Here is a 24,407-nt window from a genome sequence, read left to right as displayed (position 1 = left end):
TGGCGGCTCAGGCACTGCAGAGAGAAGCGACGGCGGCCACAGGCGGAAGAAACAGCCAGGCCCTCCAACTTTTGCGGAACAGCACGAGCTCCCAACGGTACGCTGCGCGCACCATCCATTTCCCTTCCACGCTCCCAGCATATAGCGTGCACAACACATACTCAGGATAGGGCGGCGGCAGCAGGAACTACCTTCGACCCCCGCACACACACCATGCAAACAACCGCCACACACACACCCCTGGGGAGGAGAAGTGGCAGCCAAGAGACTTCTTGACTCGGCCTGCTAAGGAGAAACGCGGCGGAGAATCCGAACCCGGCGCCCCAAACGCGCCCCGAATCCTAACCTGGAAACTTTTCAAAGTCTCCCACTTCTCCACAGGAGGAGGAGGAAACATCCGCCAAAGAGCACCTAGAGCTCTGATTGGTCTCCGGCTAAGGCGCTTCATCCAGTAATTTCTGGCAACTGGGCCTACGCCAACGAAAGGCCTTCTGGGAGCTGTAGTTCTGTCTTATTGCTCGCGGGTTGAGCAAAACGGGTTCGTCCAACCGGGCTGTTTTAAAACTAAAGAAATATGAATTGGTCGCACTTGTGTTCGGGACACTCCGCTGTTGCTCGCCGTGGCCGCTAGAGGGTTAGATCTGACTGTGGGAAGCCAAGTTTCCGTCTTCACGCTGTGCGGTGGTGTATGAATGAATCTATGAATTTCTGCCGCGGGGCCGGGGAGTTTCCCTGTTTCCCAGAGGCCACGTTTAGCAATTTTTTAATAAGAAAGTTAGAAGGGCAGCTGAAGAGATCGTGATAAAATGAACTCGAAAAGTCAAACAAATATAGAATTACAGTAATGGAAGAGGGGGTTCACATCACGAATGGAAGGGCTTGGCTGAAGAAGAGAAATCCCCAAGAGGACACGGGGAGACTGGGAAAGAAATGAACAACCCTTAAAAAAGCCGAGTCGGATATGGAGAGAAGCAGCAGTACTGAAAAACGCAGCAGTAAGTGGAAGAACAAGGAAAAGGTGGTGGAAAAAAGAAGGAGCTCCTCCTGGCAGGAGAGTAATTTGTAATAATGGATCTTAAACCAACATTATTTATTATTATTATTATTATTTATTTATTTATTTATTTATTTATACCCCGCCCATCTGGCTGGGTTTCCCCTGCCACTCTGGGCGGCTTCCAACAAATACTAAAATACATTAAAATATCACAGATTAAAAACTTCACTAAACAGGGCTGCCTTTAGGTGTTTTCTAAATGTCAGGTAGTTGTTTATTTCCTTCACTTCCGGTGGGAGGGCGTTCCACAGGGCGAGAAGGCCCTCTGCCTGGTTCCCTGTAGCTTTGCTTCTCGTAGTGAGGGAATCGCCAGAAGGCCCTCGGCGCTGGATCTCAGTGTCCGGGCTGAGCAACGTGGGTTGAGACGCTCCTTCAGGTATATAGGACCGAGGCCATTTAGGGCTTTAAAGGTCAGCACCAACACTTTGAATTGTGCTCGGAAACGTACTGAGAGCCAATGTAGATCTCTTAGGACCGGTGTTATGTGGTCTCGGCGGCTGCTCCCAGTCACCAGTCTAGCTGCCGCATTCTGGATTAATTGCAGTTCTCGGGTCACCTTCAAAGGTAACCCCATGTAGAGCACATTGCAGTAGTCCATAGAAAAGTAGAAGTAAAGGATAGGGTTATGTGCACAGTCACCTGACCATTGTGCTATTGTTCAGTTGTAAGTTGCTTTGGCTTGCCCAAGGCAACCCAAAGCAACTTGTTGTTGTTTGTTGTTGTTTAGTCGTTTAGTCGTGTCCGACTCTTCGTGACCCCATGGACCAGAGCACGCCAGGCACTCCTGTCTTCCACTGCCTCCCGCAGTTTGGTCAAACTCATGCAGGGGCGTAGCCAGGATCAAAACTAGGGGGGGGCAAGCCATAGTCGTTCAGGGGCGGGGCCAAGGCACGGAAGGGGAGGGGCCACGAAGTGGGCGGGGCTAAAGGGCCAGCGGGCCTGATGACATCGTGGCGGCGGCAGCAGCGGCCACATTGTGCTTCTGGGGCTGGTAGCGTTGGCGGCTACCCTGCTTGGCTGGAGAGGACGGGAGGGTCGGGCAGGCGAGAGGGGGTGGCAGGGCGGGCGAGGGCGAGGCAAGACACGGCCGCAGCCACGACGGCTCCGAGGCGTTGCTGCATATCAGCATAATATTTCAACCATGGTTCAAGCCCCACCTTAGGAAAAAAATCCTGCATTGCAGCGGGTTGGACTAGATGACCCTTGTGGTCCCTTCCGACTACAATTCTATTGATATATTACCATACCATATGCATCGTTCTGCTTTCTTGAATTGTCCTACTCCTAGGCATAGCAGCCAACTCCTAGAGGCCTAGGTGCCTCTCCCCCCCCCAATTACTGGTAAATACCGTATTTGAAAGAGTCATCCCCCCATGTTGATGGGCTTTCTATGTGGGGCTTATCTGCCCCCCCCCGTATTTTATTAAGGATGGAAGAGGGAGGGAAGGAAGGAAGAAATAGAGAGAGAGATAACTCATATTTGTGGGTGTCTCTGGATGACGCTGTGATGCTGGAACTCTGCAGCAAGAGGACGGGAGGGTCGGGCAGGCGAGAGGGGGTGGCAGGGCGGGCAAGGGCGAGGCAAGGCATGGCCGCAGCCACGACGGCTCCGAGGCGTTGCTGCATATCAGCATAATATTTCAACCATGGTTCAAGCCCCACCTTAGGAAAAAATCCTGCATTGCAGCGGGTTGGACTAGATGACCCTTGTGGTCCCTTCCGACTACAATTCTACGATTCTATTGATATATTACCATACCATATGCATCGTTCTGCTTTCTTGAATTGTCCTACTCCTAGGCATAGCAGCCAACTCCTAGAGGCCTAGGTGCCTCTCCCCCCCCCAATACCGTATTTGAAAGAGTCATCCCCCCCCATGTTGATGGGCTTTCTATGTGGGGCTTATCTGCCCCCCCCCCGTATTTTATTAAGGATGGAAGAGGGAGGGAAGGAAGGAAGGAATAGAGAGAGGGATAACTCATATTTGTTGGTGCCTCTGGGTGACGCTGTGATGCTGGAACTCTGCATGTACAGGAGCCTTGTAAGCAGCTTTCTCTCTGCTTGATTTACAGCAGGCACGTCCAACAGGTAGATTGTGATCTACCAGTAGATCACTGGATGTCTGTGGTAGATCACTGGTAGGTCACTGGCACCCCTAAAAAAAGCTCACCCAAAATTTTCCTCCTCCCTCAAAAAAGTTGAACTATGACCTGAAGCCCTAAACAAAAATGGGCCTCCCTCCCTCCTAAAAGAAGCTCAACAAGCTTGACCTAAACCCCAAAGAACAGGGCTTCCCTTCCTTTAAAAAAAACTCAACAGCTTTGACCTGAACCCCCCAAAAGGGGGTAGATCACCCCCAGTTTTAAACTCTGAGTAGATCAGAGTCTCTTGGGAGGTGGCCACCCCTGATTTACAGTATACAGATGCAGGAGGAGGGGCAGACTGGAACACCAATGCTTTTTATAAACATCACTGTGTCTGTCAAAGCTACAGCCTCCCCCCTTTCTTATTCACTTCTTTTTAGCCTTGCAGAGCCACCTTAGTCAAATTGAATCCTCTGAGTCTGCACCCTCATTAAATCGCCAATAGAACTCTTAATGCTCCTGAATGCTCATTAACAACTCCCACTTAAGAACAATAGGGTGAAATGGTCAGCTATCGAATCTTGCCTGGGGATATATGCTCCATTGTCTTAACTGCTTAACTACTGGTAGCCACTTTGCTTTATTTATTTGATGTGTTTTTGTTACTGCTGTGTCCCCCCCCCCCCCAGCAAGCGGAGACTTAGCTGCTCTTGCTACCGGTAAAGCAAAGCCCTTTCCACTTCAGTTTTTGGAGGGGAAAAGTGCTGGTTATGGTCTGTAAAATACATTAATTTTTTTGCTTCTAGGGGGGGGGCAGCTGCCCCCTCCTGCCCCCCTGCCTACGCCCATGAACTCATGTTCGTAGCTTCGAGAACACTGTCCAACCATCTCGTCCTCTGTTGTCCCCTTTTCCTAGTGCCCTCAATCTTTCCCAACATCAGGGTCTTTTCCAGAGAGTCTTCTCTTCTCTTGAGGTGGCCAAAGTATTGGGGCTTCAGCTTCAAGATCTGTCCTTCCAGTGAGCCCTCAGGGCTGATTTCCTTCAGAATGGATAGGTTTGATCTTCTTGCAGTCCATGGGACTCTCTCCTCCAGCACCATAATTCAAAAGCATCAATTCTTCGGCGATCAGCCTTCTTTATGGTCCAGCTCTCACTTCCATACATCACTACTGGGAAAACCATAGCTTTAACTATACAGACCTTTGTCGGCAAGATGGTGTCTCTGCTTTTTAAGATGTTGTCTAGGTTTGTCATTGCTTTTCTCCCAAGAGGCAGGCGTCTTTTAATTTCGTGACTGCTGTCACCATCTGCAGTGATCAAGGAGCCCAAGAAAGTAAAATCTCTCACTGTCTCCATTTCTTCCCCTTCTATTTGCCAGGAGGTGATGGGACCAGTGGCCATGATCTTGGTTTTTTTGATGTTGAGCTTCAGACCATATTTTGCGCTCTCCTCTTTCACCCTCATTAAAAGGTTCTTTAATTCCTCCTCACTTTCTGCCATCAAGGTTGTGTCATCTGCATATCTGAGGTTGTTGATATTTCTTCCGGCAATCTTAATTCCGTCTTGGGATTCATCTAGTCCAGCCTTTCACATGATGAATTCTGCATATAAGTTAAATAAGCAGGGAGACAATATACAACCTTGTCGTACTCCTTTCCCAATTTTGAACCAATCAGTTGTTCCATATCCAGTTCTAACTGTAGCTTCTTGTCCCAAAGCAACTTACTACCAAACAAACAGACAAGAACCCTACATAGATACATTAAAACCAAGAGGACAAAGAAATACATTAAAAACATCCCACCCACTTTAAATGGCTACTATATTTAAAGGCCAAAGACCTGGTTATAGAGGAAACTTTTTGCCTGGCACCTAAAGACCATTGCACCAACTAGATGCTACAAAACTAACTGGTCTCTGTAACACCACACTATACCTCGATGCCACAACCACTACAATCTCCTACCACACAATGTGATGACTTGGCTGCTCACTGGGGCCTGATGTTGCAGCCATGTTATGCTGCTGCTGAAATAATTTCACTGCCAATTAAGCACCATACTAAGTTCAACGTGCTGGTATTGGTGTACAAAGTCCTGGTGTACACAGCTTGGGACCAGAGTACCCAAGAGATTCTCTACTCACTAGATACCAAATTGATCACTGTTCTGCAAAAGAGGGCATCCTGAAGATACCATCTATCATTCATGAGGTCCATTCACGTGATGCTGGAATCAGGCTTTTAGTGTGACAGCACATACCATTTGGAACTCCTCCCATCCATTGTGTATTTATCAGCACCCTTTCTATTTTCTTTATAGCACTTGCCCAACAGGCCTCACTTGACTGCTGCTCCTGCCCTCTACACTGCCCCATCTCTCCTCTACTTCTGGGTAGACTAGGAACAGTGTTGACTTGACACCTACAGACTATAATGCACTTCTCCTCACTAGATAGTGGGAGTGGTTGTGACTTTGCAACTGCCTGCACCACCTACCTGCCCATCCTACCTAACACTATTGCTATCACATGCAGCAATGGCAGGAGGCAACTAAACAAACATCTGCACTCCTGCTTACAAAGGGGAGGCACAATAGCTGTAGCAGCACCACCAGGTTTATGATGTGGAGAAAGAGGTTTCTGTCTCCCACATATAGCAGCAAGAGCCGCAGCAAGGAGGGAGGTGGGGCAAGAGGCTTGGAGAGTCACAAGTGTGGGGAGGAGTTCGTCTCCAGCACAGATTAAAAACTAAACTGGATAAGAAGCTTGAGGGAATGGGGGTGTGGTAGAAATATTAATCTTGTATTTGAGGTGTTCATGTTAAAATGAAGGAATTACGAAGCACAGTGGTATGGTTAAAGCTATCTGGCCTTAATGACTCACTCATTTTAGTTTTAAATTCTCCAACTTCAGCATTTAGTACAGTATTTTGCTTGTTTTTGAATATTATGGGACTCCTGTGACTAATGATTCTTAGATTCTACAGTAGTAAAACAAGTACTAACTGTACTGCCCTGCTAAACTGGGACACTGGGGTCAGATTGTCCCAAGAAAAGCAAAGAACAACAGTAACAACAAAGGAGAGATTTGCCAGTGGCACAGTCTGTTGACATCAAACACTCCAATTACCATGAAGGAATCAAGAATAATTAGCTTAGCAAAGGACAAACCAGATGATGGAATATTTTAAATCTCTTCTTATCCCATCATTTAGAAGCTAAAATAAGATGACTTTGTTGTGTTTCTACAACTTAAAGGGCACATTACCCACATTATGGGGATGGGAAAAGAGTCAACAAAGCAACTTGACCGTTGTGCAAAATAAAAAGTAGTTATTGTAAGTATTTTTGTGAAACTTTTGCCTAGCAAATAGTCTATCCACTTTAGTTAGAAATCCAGTGTCATAGAGTAGCTGGATCCAGAGCAGTGGTGGGAGGCACCAGCAGGGGGGTCCCCAAGGGAACCCCCAAGGGAAAAAGGCTCAGAGCTAGGGAATTGATGATGGGATGACAATGAGTGGTCAGAGAAAGAAGAAGGAGCAGACTGGGAGGAAGGGGTGCCAAAAGCTGAAGAGGTAACAGGGTTTAGTGAGCAGGAAGAGGCTAGGGCAGAGAGCAGTCCAGAATCAGAGGTAGAAGCTGATGCAGGAGAGGCGGGAGGCCAGGAGGCAGACAGGTTGGTGAGGAAACCAGGCTATCTCCACCTCCTGCAATAGGCAGCTCCCCTTCCCCCTGGTCTCCCAGAACCCAAATAGGTATGAAGAGGGCAGAGAAATACAGACAATATGAAGGAGCCTCAGATTGCTTGGGAAGGAACCAGGGTAGGAGGAGACCCAGAGAGGAAGGTGGAGACCTGTAGTCCTCACAACTGCCTCATTGGGGCAAGATCTACCGTACTGGAGAAAGTTGCTGTGTTCACTAGGCCTGGCCTCCCAAGCTGTTTTGTTTCTTTGAACAAATAGAGTTAACTTCACTGACACTATGTGAGTTATTACTGACCTGCTCCTGACACCCTCCCTGACATCCAGGGGGAGGGAGCAAATTGGGAAATTCCCTTCTATAGCACCGCCATGTAAAACTGTTCTGAACTAGATAAATAATTTCCTGCTCACCTATCCCTGAACCTTAGCTATCTAGCACCGTAGGGCAATTCTCATAGAATTCAGATGTAGGTGAGCTCAAACTTGAGAGTAGAGCTTGGAAAGAGTTTCGTTTAACCTTCTCTTTCCTATGTTTAATGGAGAGTTAAATGGGGAAAATTGGGCCCAAAGAATGTGCATTTCGTAGCGCTTAGCACCTAAACATAGTTTCATACACACAGCATTCCAGGATACTTCATGCTGTTAGGGATTCTACTGTCTTCACAATGGAAAGAGTCCTGTGGGAGACTTAATTAGGATTGGAGGAAGCATTTCCCCCCAGTCCTAGTAACTTCTTCAAGGACTTTTACTCCAAATGGATCTGGTGCCTTGCAAAGCTAACAGCATCCTGGGTGGAATGCATGCCAGCACCCTCTTCAGAATACTATAAGCTCTTAGGGGAGGGATCTGGAACCTGTGGCCCTCCAGTTGTTGGTCTCCAGTGTGGTGCAGTGGTTAAGAGTAGTAGACTCGTAATCTGGTGAACCCGGTTCATGTCTCCGCTCCTCCACATGCAGCTGCTGGGTGACCTTGGGCTAGTCACACTTCTTTGAAGGTTAGCCGCTTTGAGACTCCTTCAGGTAGTGATAAAGCGGGATATCAAATCCAAACTCTTCTTCTTCTTCCAACTTCTTCCAGCCTCAGCCAGAATAGCCAATGGACAGATATGATGGGAGCTGGAGTTCAGCAACATCTGGAGGTACACATGCACCAACAAATCTGCCACTGTTGGATAAGTAAGCAGGGCAGCTGATTTCTGAGCTATAAAGCAGGGACCTCTTGCAGAGAGGATGAGTCTGCATGCTTTTCAGCTGAAGCCCAACAGGATAAAACAAGAAGTCTTTGGGATTATTCTACATTTAGCCTTGACTCCTTTAAGAGGATTGTTTTCCAAGATCCTATTTGTTTCCCTTCTCTTGGTTAAAGGGGAAACAGCACTTATCTGTCTGTGGCAGTCACTTCTAAAATAGACCTGCAATGTGCTGTTAGTTGAAAAGGGTTTAAAATAGTAAAGTGTCGATGAAAATTAACAAGTCACTGGGTCCAAATGGAATACATTTGAGAGTACTGTACTGTAAAATTTCATTACTGTTGACAAGAATATGCAACTCTGTTCTTGATAAAATAGGCCTCCTTAAAGGAAAGTTGCAAAGCAGCCAATGTAAAAACTGATTATTATTATTTTTTAGAAGGGAAGCCAGGAAATTACAGTCCAGTTAGCCCAACATCTGTTCTGGCTAAACTGGAGAAAGCATTATTATACCTAGAACACACACACACACACACACACACACACACACACACACATAGTATTGGTGGGAAATAATTAGCATAGGAAAGACAATTGCCTTTATGCCCTGATTGTGAGCCCTTTGTAGGCAGCAAGTTTAGCCATTGTAGAGTGACTGGAGATCAACAGCAGTCTAGTGAGTGCCACCTTTCCCCCTAAACAACAATACCCTCCAACATTTCTTTGAGGAAAATAGGGACATCCTAAGGAAAAATGGGACATTCCAGGATCAAATCAGAAACTGAGATGGCTTCTGTAAATCTGGGACTGTCCCTGGAAAATAGGGATACTTGGAAGGTCTGAACATCCAGTGAAAAATGGGCATATGTGTGTCTATAAGTTTTACACAAGTTTCTTCATGAGAGGGACCTCTGCTGAGGGCATTTAATGGTGTGAAACAGCATTGAAAGAGATACTTTCTGTTAGTTAATGGAATGGTTTAAATGTATGTGAAGTGTACAGAATCTTGTCTGGTCTGTTTTAAGTGGCCAGAACTGAATTGGAAATAGTCTTCAATTAATACATACAGTATTGCTTAGAAATATCTTAACATAAATCTGAACGCGCAATAAACATATGGCCAGGAGATGGCAGTGGTACATAATTCAATAAATGAACCACAGAGAAGAGCAGAAAACATTTTATGCAGAGGGAGAATATACGGTAAACTCACTTTCAGTAGTGAAGTGAAGTACTGTACTTTCAGCCTCAGAAGTCTTACGTACACTAAGGAAAAATATTAACTGAGCTCATAACTTTTCTGATTTAATGATCAGTGTTGCTTTTGCCATCTGCGTGTGCCCATTGGAGGCACATGTAATGTAGATTTGCCTTATGTCTTCATAGCTGCCAAGTTTTCCCTTTTCTCGCGAGGAAGCCTATTCAGCATAAGGGAAAATCCCTTAAAAAAAGGGATAACTTGGCAGCTATGTATGTCTTCTCTCTGACATAGACACTAGTTGGGTATCACCATCATCATCATTGAAATTTTCCTTGAATCGAATGTAAGCATTGGAAACCAGCTGTGTGAATCAACTACTATGAACCCAAATAGCTAAGACCATTACCCAATGTTAAGAAACCATATTCTCTCATATGGAATTTAATGTAGATTTTATCAGTTAACTAACTAATTGATCCACCAACACTCATATTTAAATCAAGAAGAGGAGCCATAGCTGAGTGGTCAAGCACTTGTTTTGCATTAAAGCAACCCCAAGTTTAATTCTTGCATCTCCACTTGGAAGGCTCAGGGTGGTTTACAACAATTTAAAATGCAATATTAAAAGCATTTGAAACAGATGACAATAAACAGAATAGGGTGGAGTAATTATAAAATAGAGTAGATTGGTGTCAAAGGCCAGGGTAATTTATATCCATAGCAGCTGCTTCACAGTACTGTACTAGTTTGCTGCATAAATACTCAGTTCAGGCAGGGGAAAAAGTGGTCTGCACATATTGAAAATAACACCAGTTTGTGAATTGGCCCTTGAGACAGGCATGGTTTTATTGCATTGCAAATTGCTGTGCTTTGGTACAGGAGCAAAGGGCCCTGATGGAGTGTATCAGGCAAATTGTATTTAGACAGATCTGCCATTAGTTGCAACCATCATATACAGTAGATTATAACTATTACTATTATTAATAGTTACAGGTAGGTAGCCGTGTTGGTCTGAGTCGAAACAAAATTTAAAAATTCCTTCAGTAGCACCTTAAAGACCAACTAAGTTTTTATTTTGGTATGAGCTTTCGTGTGCATGCACACGAAAGCTCATACCAAAATAAAAACTATTATTAATAATAATAATCTATTACTTGGAGCTATAAATATTTTTCTGCTGCCCACTTCCCAATCCATTGTCCTGAATATATAAGGTGAAATACATTTGCCTGATGAGCTGACATGACTGGAATGAATACAAGTTAGCCTACTATCGAGGCTACTCTGTGGCTATGATGGTAGCACAGAAGCATCTTCCCTTGCCAGCATTATGTCTTCACAGTGGCTGGGGGACTCTTAACAATCAGACACAGTAGAAAATCTAAATAGAGGTACAGTGGTGCCTCGCAAGACGAATTTAATTCGTTCCGCGAGTCAATTCGTTTTGTGAAAAATTTGTCTTGTGAATCGCGGTTTCTCATAGGAATGCATTGATTATTATTTTTTGCCAATAGGAACGCATTAATTAAATTTCAATGCATTCCTATGGGAAACTGCGATTTGCAAGACGAATTTTTTGCAAAACGAATTTGTCTTGCAAGTCACCATCAAATCACAAGACGCATTCGTCTTGCGAAAAATTAGTCTTTCAGGGCATTCGTCTTGCGAGGTACCACTGTATCCAGGACACCATCTGGTCCAAGTTTGTTGGATGACGTTCAGTTATAAAGGCCTGAGGACATGGACAAGGCACTTGGCTAAGTTCAACCAACCTGTATTCCTGATCCTTGCCACTCTGGACTTACTGCAGGGGTCCCCAGACTACGGCCCGCGGGCCAGATGCGGCCCAATTGGCCTCCCAATCCGGCCCGCGACAACCCCCGCCGCCCGCTGCCGCCATCTACTCTCATGGCGCACTGCGCGGCGGCGCACTTCCAGATCTGAAAAAAAGCGTCGAAAATCATTTCTGCGCATGCGTATGGGCCTCTCCCGACCCAGAAGAGGTCATTTCCGGTGCACTTCCGGGTCGGGGGAGGTGCACTTCCGGGTCGGGGGAGGTGCATACGCATGCGCACAAACAATGTTCGGCGATTTTTTTCGGCCTGGAAGCGCGCCAGTAAATTTTTGTGCGCATGCGCACAGGCGCACACTCCCCCGCCCTCCGGCCCACTGCGTGCACACTCCCCCACCCTCCGGCCCGCCACGCGATCAGCGCGGTGGGCACTGGCCCAAAGGCGGGTAAGTCTGGGGACCCCTGACTTACTGCATCTAGCAGGGAGGGAGTATCTAGTTGGGTCTGGTAAATGAGACGCAGGGCAGTCCCAGCTATCTTTAAAAAGGCTGTAGTAAAACTGTTCCTGAAACAAAAAACTATATTGGACTTGAAAAAGGTTAGCAACTTTCAGCAGGTAGCTAGTCTTTCTTTCCTAGGCAAAGCATCTGCCAAGTCTAGGTGCTATTGGATTTTTTGAATTTATTCAATAAATTTTGATCGGATTTAAGGTTTTTCTGCAGAAACTGCCTTGTTTGCCCTGTGTGGTGACCTTTGCCAGGATATAAAGAATAAGACCATGCCCTTAGAAAATTATCTAATCTGTCATTTATTTGATGAGTGCTATTTCTTCCTGCCGCCTAGTATTTTAGTATTATTTATTTATGTTTTATGTTGTTTTATGGATTTTTTAAAAATGTACATTGCATTGTGGTTTAATTATTATGCTGTGCATCAATTTGGATGCTTTTTTTGGCAGAAAAGTAGTTACACATATTGGAAAGAAAATTAAAATAAACAAAATCCATTAGAAGACATTTGTTTCATAATGACCCAATAAATCAAACTACATTTTAATCCATTATCCAAGACATCCTCTCCAAAGTTATGCTTGCTTCCCTCAGCTGCAGTCTTGCATCTTTTCTATCACTAAAAAGAAGAAGCAAGCTAAGTACTTCTGCGGAAATTGCACCAGAGGAGGAAAAAGGCAGAGAGTCAGCTGATCTAGAACTACTGACTCTGTAACAAAACAGGGTTTCCTCGTGGCCTTCAACAGTAAAGTAGACTCACAGTCCATGTGTTTATCTCCATATGAGATCTGACTATTGAGGTGCCCTTGACAGAGAAACTGCACACTTTACTCAGCAGATTATCTTGGAACAAAAAGTTCTCAATCCAGGACTGAGAACATAAGAACGTACTCATTTTATCCCTGCATTTTAATAAGTATATTTAATGCATACAGGGCATTGCTGTGGCCCTTATTCTCTCCATAAAGTGACCTAATGATATGTATGTCATGATGCAGAAGGCTCACTAAATATTTTTATTAGGAACAAAAGAAGCTGATCTGTTATCCAACCATAGCTGTCAAGTTCTCCCTTTTTAAAGGGAAATTCCCTTATGTTGAATAGGCTTCCTCGTGAGAAAAGGGAAAACTTGACAGCTATGTATCCAACCTCCTGCCCCCTGGATAGGTTCTGGCTCATGTTCATAGGAGTTGTAGTCCATATAGGGGACCCAGGTGGCGCTGTGGTTAAACCACTGAGCCTAGGGCTTGCCGATCAGAAGGTCGGCGGTTCGAATCCCTGTGACGGGGTGAGCTCCCGTTGCTTGGTCCCAGCTCCTGCCAACCTAGCAGTTCGAAAGCACGTCAAAATGCAAGTAGATAAATAGGAACCGCTACAGCGGGAAGGTAAACAGCGTTTCCATGTGCTGCTCTGGTTTGCCAGAAGCGGCTTTGTCATGCTGGCCACATGACCTGGAAGCTATACGCCGGCTCCCTCAGCCAATAATGCGAGATGAGCGCGCAACCCCAGAGTCGGTCATGACTGGACCTAATGGTCAGGGGTCCCTTTACCTTTACCAGGTTAGGGAAAGCTACCTTAGACCATTGATCCATGTAGCTCTATAGTAGTGTCCTCACTGATTGGCAGCAGCTTTCCTGGATTTCAAAGAGGGATCTTCCCCAGTCTATCCTGGAGATGTAATGGATTGAACCTGGGAAAACCTATGCATGCAAAATGTATGCTCTGCCACTGAGCTACAATTTACCCAAGGGAATAGCTTACTAACTGATACATGAGTCAAGTCTTACCTCTGTCATTGACCAAGCAAGTTCCAGCTGCTTGGCCCCATTCCCTTGCCTCAGAGGACATCAGTGGGAGCTGTTGCCTGGTAGGTGGAGGTTGAAGGGAAACACCACTGAAGATGCAGTCAGGAAAAATGCCGCCTGACAATTCCTGGCACCAATCTTTTTTGCCTACTATATGCCTTTGGACTTAATGTTAGTATCCAACTTGAAATAGAAACATGGGCCTAGCAGCTACAGTGGTACCGCTAGTTACGAACTTAATTCGTTCTGTAGGTCCGTTCTTAAGCTGAAACCATTCTTATCCTGAGGTGCGCTTGCACTAATGGGGCCTCCCGCTGTGCATCCCATTCGCATCCTGGGGCAAAGTTCACAACCAGGAGCAGCTACTTCCAGGTTAGCGGAGCTCATAACCTGAAGCGTTCGTAACCAGATGCATTATTGCATCTCCCATTCTGTCCCACAGCTAATTTCTACTGAAGGAGGGCATGGTCATCTTGAAGTTTGCAAAGCCACAATAAATATTGGGTGTGGAATATGAAGCCATTTTTTGTAGTCAAACAGCTTTCTCTTAATCCTTCTTGTTCTCAGTCCTATAGCCAGAAAAATAATATAATCTTTGTTTTCCTATAAGGGTTTTAACTTCTGCTCTGGAAATCTGCGGTTGTGTATTTTGTGCAATACCATATGCTAACAGAGGAGAAATTGAAGTTTTTCAGTGAAGTTAATTTCTATGTGTTTAGAATTAAGCTAGATCAGGCATCCCCAAACTGCGGCCCTCCAGATGTTTTGGCCTACAACTCCCATGATCCCTAGCTAAAAGGACCAGTGGTCAGGGATGATGGGGATTGTAGTCCAAAACATCTGGAGGGCCGAAGTTTGGGGATGCCTGAGCTAGATGAACCAAAGTCACTTTGTTGATCAGTTCCAGCTTTATACACATTCCTACCTAAGTCAAACAGAGATCAAAAGTTACAATTGTTTTTTCTAAATCATCAAACTGCTGCCATATTTCCTGCTAGAACACATTGAAAGCAGAACCTTTGAAAGAGTCAGGTAGTGCAAACTTATGCGTCTCTATTCAGAATTCAGAGAGACTTACTCCCAGGTGTGTGGGTGGGATTGCCACCTGAGATGGTAATTGGCTGAATCTTCCCCTTCCCCCACGAAACACACCCTTCTTTCTCAGACTGTACTTTTTTCAGGTTGATGTGGCCTCCTCTATGTGTTAGACATATTCCCCCTTCACCAAAAGGGCCTGCTTGAAAGGGAAAGAAGTATTGAAGAAGAGTTGCTGTAAAACAGAAGATCCACTTGCTGCTTTGTGTTCCTGCAGTATTTATTAAACTACAGCTATACTATTAAATAACATTTTTCTTCTAGTTTTAGGCATGGTGGGAGATTTTTTAAAATATCCCATAAAGTTATATTGGGAGGATAGGAGTGAGTGTATACTATGTTCAGCTATCTATGTTTATTCACCTGGCTTTGAGAGCAGACATCCATGGGTTTCATTATTAAACGTTTACCTTATCTGGACAGGAACATGGGTGTATGGACTTATGACATTGGCATTTGCTTTCTCACTTCCCTTTTGCCTCAGAGTTAAGGGGTCTAATCATACAAACTAATCTGTGAAAGGCTGAGACAAATCTATCTCAAATTCCATGGTACTAAACTATTGAATCTATTTTTGAATCTATCGCGTCCTTCCACAGTGGGGACATTGGTTTCCAGGCGGGAGTTGATCATGGTGTGGATTTGCCAAGCGTGCCTTCCTCTTAGCACGTTTCCCCCTTGCGTCCTGAGTTCAAGTGTCTTCAAAGCCCATGACACCTTTGGTAAAGGCTGTTCTTCAACTGGAGCGCTCACAGGCCAGTGTTTCCCAGTTGTCAGTGTTTATACTATATTTTTTTAGATTTACCTTGAGACAGTCTTTAAACCTCCTTTGTTGACCGCCAGCATTACACTTTCCATTTTTAATTTCGGAATAGAGTAGTTGCTTTGGAAGACAATAATCAGGCATCTGCACAACATGCCCAGTCCAACGAAGTTGATGTTGAAGAATCATTGCTTCAACACTGGCGATTTTTGCTTCTTCCAGTACACCGATATTAGTTTGCCTGTCTTCCCAAGTGATGTGTAAAATTTTTCGGAAACACCGTTGATGGAATCTTTCGAGGAGTTGGAGATGGCGTTTATAAGTGGTCCATGTTTCACAAGCATATAGTAAGGTTGGTAGTACAATAGGGAGGCACAAAATAGGATTCAGGATGTTATTTATTAAGCCAAAGTCCTTGATTTATTATGCACGAATCGAGCCAGTGTCTATAGAGAAAAGCATGTCCATGGTCACTACTGAAGTGCACTTGTTGCAACTCCACGAGTTTCAAGAAAATAGTGGGTGTTGAAATAATTTTTTGCAGCTCTGCTCTTCCTATGGAATATTCTACTGAGATAACCTTGTTGTCCTTTATTGACTCCTGTACCATTTATGGGCACTGTTATAATGCTGCTGCTAGCAAACAAGAGGACAGGTGCTGAAAAAGTACATGCTAATCCAAGCATAAAATGGACCATTTCTGACTGTTCACAAACATGGGATACTTCTGTGGCAGGGGAGGACCCATGTGGGTGGGTAGGAAGGAGGTGGAAAAGGGGTTTAAGTATGTACCGTTTTTTTGTTTTTTTGTATTTTGTAAAATTAATAAAAAGTATGTTTAAAAAAAAAAAGTACATGCTGATGCATGGACTTCATGCACAGCTTCATGATGTTATTTTCCTTTAATGCATTGTGAAAAGCTTTCTTGGCTTCCAGTCTTTGACTGGAATACTGCATATCAGTGTATTCTTGATTTTAGGTTTCTTTGTTAAAAAACAAAACAAAAACGCTTTAAGTAAACACTATCCAAACAGCATTTCCGTGACATAACATTCCGTAGATTATCTAATAATATTTACTACATCCAGGCAAGTAGTACTCTGACATTTGCACGGGTTTACTACTGTATTCCAATATTCTTCATGTTACTAATAGAGAACTTTAGGATGCAAGTTAGCACCAAAACACTCTTTAACACTTGCTGGCAACTATCTCCTTAGTTGAAAACATCTGACTTTCAGCCACATTGATGTTGCTCCTGCCACTGTAGTCAATAGGTCCAGCTCCAAGGGCCTTCTGGCAGTTCCCTCCCTCCTGCGAGAAGCGAAGTTACAGGGAACCAGACAGAGCAGAGGCCCTTCTCGGTAGTGGCGCCCGCCCTGTGGAACGCCCTCCCATCGGAGGTCAAGGAGATAAATAACTACCTGACATTTAGAAAACACCTAAAGGGAAGTTTTTAATCTGTGATATTTTAATGTATTTTAATCTTTGTTGGAAGCCGCCCAGAGTGGTGCGGGAAACCCAGCCAGATGGGTGGGGTATAAATAAATAAATAAATAAATAATATTCCTCAACTGAGAATAAGAGAAATGAATGAATGAACGTGGTATTGAATGAATGTGGTGTTGATCAGCCTCCTTTTTGTAGAGGAAATTGAGGAAACTATCTTACTTTTAAAAGACATCTGAAGGCAGCCCTGTTTAGGGAAGTTTTTAATGTTTAATGCTGTATTGTGTTTTTAACATTCAGTTGGGAGCCGCCAAGAGTGGCTGGGGGAAACCCAGCCAGATGGGCGGGGTATAAAAATAGTAGTAGTAGTAGTAGTAGTAGCATAAATTGATTTTTATTTGGCAAGTACCCAGAGCCAGTTAGGTTGCCCATTGGTGTATGCCTAGGTTTTTTCATCACACAATTTTTAACCTATTCATATATAAGAAACTTCCATAATGTTTGCTCTGGCTGGCACAGGCTCCCCACTATCTCAGACTTTCAGAGGAATCCTCTCACATTTTGTCTTACTGTGAACTTTGAACTGAAATACCAGTAAATCTCATATCCTACAACTCATACTCGAATGATATGTCTCTATAACTCCCTTTTTACAGTTGGTGGAATGAAATGTAGAGAAAACTGCCTGATGGCTTAGCAGAAAGGTCTTTGGGTGGAGGGGAGAGGAGGATCCCTTTTTGAGAAACTGTGCCAGACCTCCTAGTCACTTGGAAGGGGTAGAGATGGGCAACAGCGGTCCACTTGTGACTAAGTTTTTTAAAAAGTTTCTATTTTAAAAACAAGCTGACATTTTTAAATGGAAGAAGTAAAAGCCACAAATGTAAAAGCATATGTGCCAATCAGTACAGGTCCCATCATGGCTTCTGCCTTGCCTCACTTGAAAGAGGAGATGGATAGATATTGAATGCAGAAGCCAAATAGGTGCAGACAAAGTTTAATTGCAAAGGAAAATTCCCAGGGCGTTTTGAATGTGACAGTTCTTCCTCGGGGAGAAAAAGAATAAAAAGATGGAAGCAGGATTTTTAGTCTAATTATAGGTTCCACTAAAGTTGATCACCTGGTTCAGTAATGGAGCAAGCATAAGAACAGCATTCTGTTCAGGTTTGCTGTTCACAGAAAAGATACTTCTTCCAGGTTTGGCCAAAAGGGAAGACTGGAAAAGTGAGGTCATCAGGCAAGCAGACCTATCCTATGATCAGAGGCAGAACATTGAGCATTAAGCATTTTATGGCTGACAGTGCCATAAAATAGTTGTGATCCTATGCTCATCCAATAGGACACTGAAAAAGCAGATTGGGAAAATTGCTGAAAAACCGGTGCAAGCAGCATGACAGCATAATTGTTCTGTCCCCAGTAACCATGCTGACAAGGCAGCCAACAAACACCATAGTCTAACCATGACAACCCCTGAGATTCCACAGCTAGCTGGAGGGCAATCTATACAGTTATGACAGCTCTGGTCAAAGTTCACTCCAGCATCACCAGAGTTTTCCTCACAGATGGCCGTCAAGATAGGATGTTGCTCAACATTAGCCATGTGAACACTTGAGTCTTTCATGTTATCCAACAAGGTATTGCCAACACTTACACCAAAATGATGTACACCTGAGCCCTGAAATATCATTTGGCTTCCCAGGCCAGGAAGATTATGGACAGTTATGAAAGTTGCCTGATTGAAATTGCCTACAGTTTCTCCCTTAGACCAGTAGCCTCTGTAGTTCAATTGGTAGCGAGCCACTGCCAGTTCTACAGGGCTCCCAGGTCAGGCTCAATGGTCTCTAACCATTAGGTCCTTTGGCCCAATCTGGGTCTGAATATTTTACACTTCAACTAAATATTATTGCCATATGGCATCCTGAAGGTGCTGCTTTTTCCTACATGTTCTAAGACCATGGCAAAGTATGCAGCCATTATACCTTCTGTCATGTTTAAGGTGCTGGTTTTGACCTTTAAAGCCCTATGCAGCTTAGGACCCACCTACCTACGGCCTCTCCTGGTATGCCCCGCGGAGGACCTTAAGGTCCACAAATAACAACATTCTGGAGATCCCAAGCCATATGGTGGTTAGATTGGTCTCGACTAGGGCCAGGGCCTTTTCAGTACTGGCCCCGACTTGGTGGAACGCTCTTTCACAGGAGACCAGTGCCCTGTGGGATTTGTCATCTTTCCGCAGGGCCCGCAAGACAGAGCTGTTCCGCCTGGCCTTTGGGTTGGATTCAGTCTGACCCCTGTGTTTTCCTCTCTCATGGTTTTGATTTATGGACTACTTAAAATGAGGCTGCATTTTAAATTTTAATATTGTATTTTAATCTGTATTTTAATTAATTTTCTTTTCTTTTATGTCTTATAGTAATTTTATTGGTGTTAGGCGCCCTGAGCCCGGTTTTGACTGGGGAGGGCAGAGTATAAATAAAAATTAATTTATTATTATTATGTTCCTGTACCAGTCTGCTTGCTCTCCCTCCCGTCTCATGGCCGCAACAAGCAGAATTGTCGTTTTTCCCCCTTGCGGTGGGTGAGGGGGAAAGTGGGCAAAGGGGCACACAGAAGAATGGGTAGTGGCTGCATATTCTACTGGCTTGGAACTTTTAAAAGGAAGACTTGAAAAAAGCATGATAACTGACTTGCAATTTGACAATTCTCAGTTCAAAAACACTGTCCGCCATATTTAAGATTGTGTCAGAAATTAAATTAAAGCATCTTGTGGCTAAATTCCAGAAGCACTGTGTATCCCATGATGCATTTAAAACAGATACTGTTGAGTATACTCCCGCTACTGTTGAGTATGCTGACTGTGCCCCCAAATACCCCAGTAATAAGATCATTAAGTTTGCAGAGGATACAACGGTGGTTGGTTTAATCATGGCTGAAGAGGGGGAAGTGGCCTATAGGAAGGAAGTTGAGCAGTTGGGGGAGTGGTGCAGGAAAAAACAACTTACTCCTTAACTTAAGGAAAACAAAAGAGATTATTGTGGACATTAGGAAATGTAAATTGAATATTCAGCCACTTATTATTGAGGGGGAATGCGTGGAACAGGTTTCGGTGTTTCGATTTCGATTTCTGGGAATGGAGTTGAGAGATGACCTAACCTGGGGAGAAACAGCAAAGACCTGATGAAGTGAGCACAGCAGAGGTTATACTTTCTGAGAATTCTCCAGAAAAATATTCTCTCAAAGGACCTGTTGACAGCATTTTACCATTGTACTGTTGAGAGTGTATTAACTTATGGTCTGTGTGTATGGTTCGGGAGTTGCATGGCCAGGGGAAAAACAATGCTGTCCAGGGTTGTAAAGACTGCAGAGAGAATAACTGGGTGCACTCTTCCCACCTTGGATCAAATCTGTGCTTCCAGGTGCCATAAGAAAGCTGCAGAGATAGCGCAGGATAGTGCGCACCCTGGAAATGATCTCTTTCAGCTTCTGCATGAAGACTAGGACTAGCCACCTGAAAACAGTTTCTAGCCAAATGTGATTGTGGTTTTAAATGCAGTGTAAGGTAGTCTTTATGGGAGTATATTGTATTTAATTATGGGGTACCAGAGCCTGTGGGGGGCTAATCAGGATGGGATAGCAGACTTGTTGGTTTTGAATGTCTGATGTAGAGGTTTTTTTCAATTTCGTTGTTCTGTATGGGACAATGACAATAAAGATTATCTATCTATCTAATCTATCTATCTATCTACTAATTAGTAAGATCCTGTTGTTTTGTGCCTTAAGTATGGTACCAGTAGTTTTATTTGTGCAAACCAAGCTTTTTTTGTAGGTGGGGATATATATACCAATGGCTCCCCCCAGTGCTGGTCCAATGCATTTTGCTAATTGGGCTGGAACAAGAAATTGCAGCACACCTGCCCCCATATTTGCGAAGTTCCTGATCCTCTCCCAGAACTAAAAGCCCCCCCCCCCCGAATTATACTCCTTTTCTCTTTCACTTTTCTGTAAGCAAGATCCGTTTTCTGATCACTAAATTTTCTGATCACATACAGCCCAGTCCAGTGCAAAGGGGTTTTGTATTGTTCTGCCATTCATCAAAAGCTGCGAAAAAGAATTATAAATTTGGCCTCAGTTAACTTATGTTATGTGCCCATTTCTCAATCCCAAGAGTGCATAGTTTATTGAAGTCAGGTGAGTTACCCACTTCAATAATTTTATGATTATTTAAATGTACAACTTTGCTTTTATTTTAATGAACCTTGTTGTATTCACAATCCAGATGCGTGAAATGAAAATTTTGTTCTGCAGAATTTAAATGAACATTTCACACTTGCTTAAGATCATCATCTGGTATACTATTGAGAAATGCTGTATAGGTTTATAGGGAAGTTTTTAATGTTTGGTGTTTTACTGTAGTTTTATTGTTTGTTGGAAGCTGCCCAGAGTGACCGTGGCAACCCACTCCGATAAATAGGCCTTGTGCCGCTGTGAGGTTGCCTGTGTAGCAGTAGTTTTTTGGGGACAAGTTCTGACAAAGACTTTAAGGTTTTATTAGGCAGGGCCTAGATCAGATAAGTTCAGTCTGATTGGTCTGGGGGACAGCAGTCTCTGATTGGCTGGAGGTTCCAGTCAGTTTTAAATTAGCTGCACTCTGAGGAGTTGGAAAAGAAGAAAATTGATGACAGAGGTATGAGGAAAAGCTGAGAGAAAAAGTCTAAAGCTAAGGTCTGAATTCAAATCAGTTTGGATATAAAGCTGCATTTATCAAATCTGCACCTTCTGGAACAATATGTGAACAAAGCACAGACTTTCTTTAAAATTCACACTTGTCCAAAAATTCACACGTATTCAAAAAGTCACATGTTGCTGCAAAATGTGGAGAACTGGATTTAAGATTGAAAAAAAGAGAAACTAACAGAAGCAAAATTAACAAATCCTTCCATCCCTACTAGTGACTGAGTTGATCTGCAAAGCTACTCTTTATAAAGATCTTACTAGAGGGAGATTACACAGGTGTGAGCTAAACTGTCCAAGCCACCAAAAGAAGAACCAGAGAAACTTTGGGGCACAGAGGTAGATTGTCCATGGCAGCTTGGACTAGATGACGGGAGTAACAGGCAGCAGTGGAGGTCTAGGGAAATGGTGGCAGTGGAAAATTAAATAAGTATAAATATCTAAACCTGTGTTTATGCAAGTAAGGCTGAAAAACTGGGTATCCCTGGCATATAGGAAAAGACAAGAAACACACACATAACTGGTATCCTCCATATTGCTGGAGTTGTTGGAAGTCCAGACTGGTTCCTTCTTGAGTTATTGACAGAAAAATAATCCATTGTCCCGCAGCAACAATGAAATCTAATGCCCTGGAACATCTCTAACAGTAAGATACTAACAACCATAGAATTATAGGGATGGAAGAGACCACAAAGGTCATCGAGTCCAGCACCCTGCAATGCAGGAATCTTTTGCCCACCCATGGGGCTTGAACCCAGGACCCTGAGATTAACACTCTCATGCTCTACCAACTGAGCCTATTATCATGCTTGCTTTGTTAGTTGATATTTGTTGTTGTTTAGTCGTTTAGTCGTGTCCGACTCTTCGTGACCCCATGGACCAGAGCATGCCAGGCACTCCTGTCTTGCACTGCCTCCCGCAGTTTGGTCAAACTCATGTTCATAGCTTCGAGAACACTGTCCAATATTACTAAAATTTATATTGTGATGCTATCTTTTGATGGCTTTTAGTACTGTATTTATTTTATTGCATTTTATTATTTCTCTTAAATAGTTGGTTTACTTATTTGTTGTGCAGAGAATGTATGTTATAGAGTGACTCACAAGTAAATACCAAACAAAAATTGAACAGTTAGACTGATTGGAAGTTGTAGCTGGCACCTAGAACAGAATTCTTCTCCAAATGCAACCTAGCCTTATACTGTACACTGAGAAGAACCTAGTTTTCAGCTAGGTAGGCATAGGATTGGGCTATTGGTCTTTAATATGAAATGGTGGGTTCATAAAAAGGTGAATTCACAACAAGCATGTTCTTAACTCTCAAGTGGCTGCTGACAAATTGTTGCCCTCCAAACGTTTTGGACCATAACTTCTATCAGCCCAGCCATTGCATCAACAGAAGGTACCAGATTGGTGAAAGCTGCTCTAAAAACTCGCTTTCATCCTGAAACTATGTGTGCTTTGTCAGCAGAAAATGAATAATGAATAAATGGCTGCATAAGTGGGGGAAAATATAATAAAATGAATGAATTAAAATGAATAGGTCATAGTAGACCACAATTCAATAATAATAATCTACTACAGGCATAGCACTTAAGAGTATTCAAAAGGACTTTGCATGCATTACATCAGTAATCCTTCCAGCAGTAGGTCAGTGTTATTATCCCCCCACTGTGGATGGTCTGCCCAGTATGATAGTAGTCTATCTAAAGCCATTTACTGTGTTCCTGGCAGAAATGAGATTTGGCTAGGAACCTTTTTGTTCCACTACACCACATAACATGATTCACTTGAGCGTCTCAAAGGGTGCTCCTAAACTAGACTGTTTCATGCTCTAGAATAGTTATTTAAAGCCTGACAATGGGATGCATCTTTTTTCGAAATAATTATTCCAGCACTGGACATCCATGTAACATAGGGTTCTTCCTGACTCTCAAATGCTTTCCAATTTGGCATTCAGAAATATTTGATGCAGTTCACTGTGCAAAAACTAATATCTGTTCATCTTTTCAAGAATCTAGGAAGCAACTTTACATTGAAACAGTGCAAGGTGCTTTTAGTCAGCTAGTTTTTGGTAGGGATATATGGGGATGGGATAGGATACTAACAAATATTAGCATATTTTTAACCCACCCAAGTCCCTTGGGTAGATAGAGCAAGTTATAAAGCAATAAATAAATAAAGGAATAAATGATTGTGACACTAACCTTAGTATAAGTATTTGCATTTAGTTTTGCAAATTCAGGCTACAATCGTATGCCCTTACCAGGTAGTAAGCACCATAGGTCTCAATCGACTTACTACTGAATGGACATGAAAAGTATCTCAAAGGTCATCACATCCAATTTGCTGCTCTGGGAGGATCCCCTAGATAAATCAGTTGAGAGGTGTTCTTCCTTTGCCCCCCCTCCCAACATTCAATAAATATACTGTAAATATATTGTGCTAGGAATCCGTTGCTTCAGTCCTTCCTTCCACATAACATTGTCCGTCTTCTCTGTGACAAGGTTTCACCTATTAAAGAAAACCTTGCTATAGCACCTACACTGCTGCTGGGTCCTATGCAAATTAGTAACTTCCATGTTTAGAAACATATTGTGGAAAATATATATAAATATATGACCCTTATGGATGTGCTTATGTATCCTTTTGAGACAGATTGCAGGTATGTTAAGTTTCACATGGGCCAGGTTTACCTTCTCCTTCATTCAAGTATACATACTCTTTCTACATTTTCATTTTAGATGAACAATCAAGGACACTCCTGTGGTTCCCAGTCATTGTGTGGGAAGCAGTCTCCCACGTTTCCTAATATTTCACCTAACCCCCCCCCCTTTATGGAATCATAGATGTAATTATTAATGAATAATTTGGTTTTGCTACTAGCTATGCTGTTTTGTGCCTCCTTTCGTCACAGTATCAGCTTCAACTGCATAGCAAGAACGTTGCAACAGGTCAAAGCATCTCTAAACATTAAAAAAAAAATGGAATTCAAGGTTGCTGTGGCTTAACTTGCTCCATCAGTTCAATGGGAC

General features: G+C 43.4%; 1 protein-coding gene and 1 long non-coding RNA gene across 6 annotated transcripts in view; one reads left to right on the top strand and one right to left on the bottom strand.

Moving 5' to 3' along the window:
• The window catches only part of RAD51B (RAD51 paralog B), a 305,174-nt gene extending 304,619 nt beyond the window's left edge, over positions 1-555 (bottom strand). For 2 of the 5 annotated variants that reach the window (XM_088669783.1, XM_088669795.1), the window contains exon 1: positions 239-330. The gene's annotated coding sequence lies outside the window, so the exon portion shown is untranslated. The other 3 variants (XM_088669800.1, XM_060273900.2, XM_088669776.1) reach the window with 3 other exon arrangements.
• A 2,528-nt stretch (positions 556-3,083) lies between these two features.
• Positions 3,084-24,407, top strand: part of LOC148687655 (uncharacterized) — a 38,790-nt gene continuing 17,466 nt past the window's right edge. Inside the window, exons 1-2 of the long non-coding RNA XR_015950042.1 lie at positions 3,084-6,479; positions 7,920-7,980. This is a non-coding gene — a long non-coding RNA (uncharacterized LOC148687655). The remainder of the gene's footprint in view (positions 6,480-7,919; positions 7,981-24,407) is intronic.

This window comes from Zootoca vivipara, chromosome 1, assembly GCF_965207765.1.
Source record: "Zootoca vivipara chromosome 1, rZooViv2.hap1.1, whole genome shotgun sequence".
Taxonomy (NCBI): Eukaryota; Metazoa; Chordata; class Lepidosauria; order Squamata; family Lacertidae; genus Zootoca; species Zootoca vivipara.
This window is presented reverse-complemented; position numbering and strand designations above follow the sequence as displayed.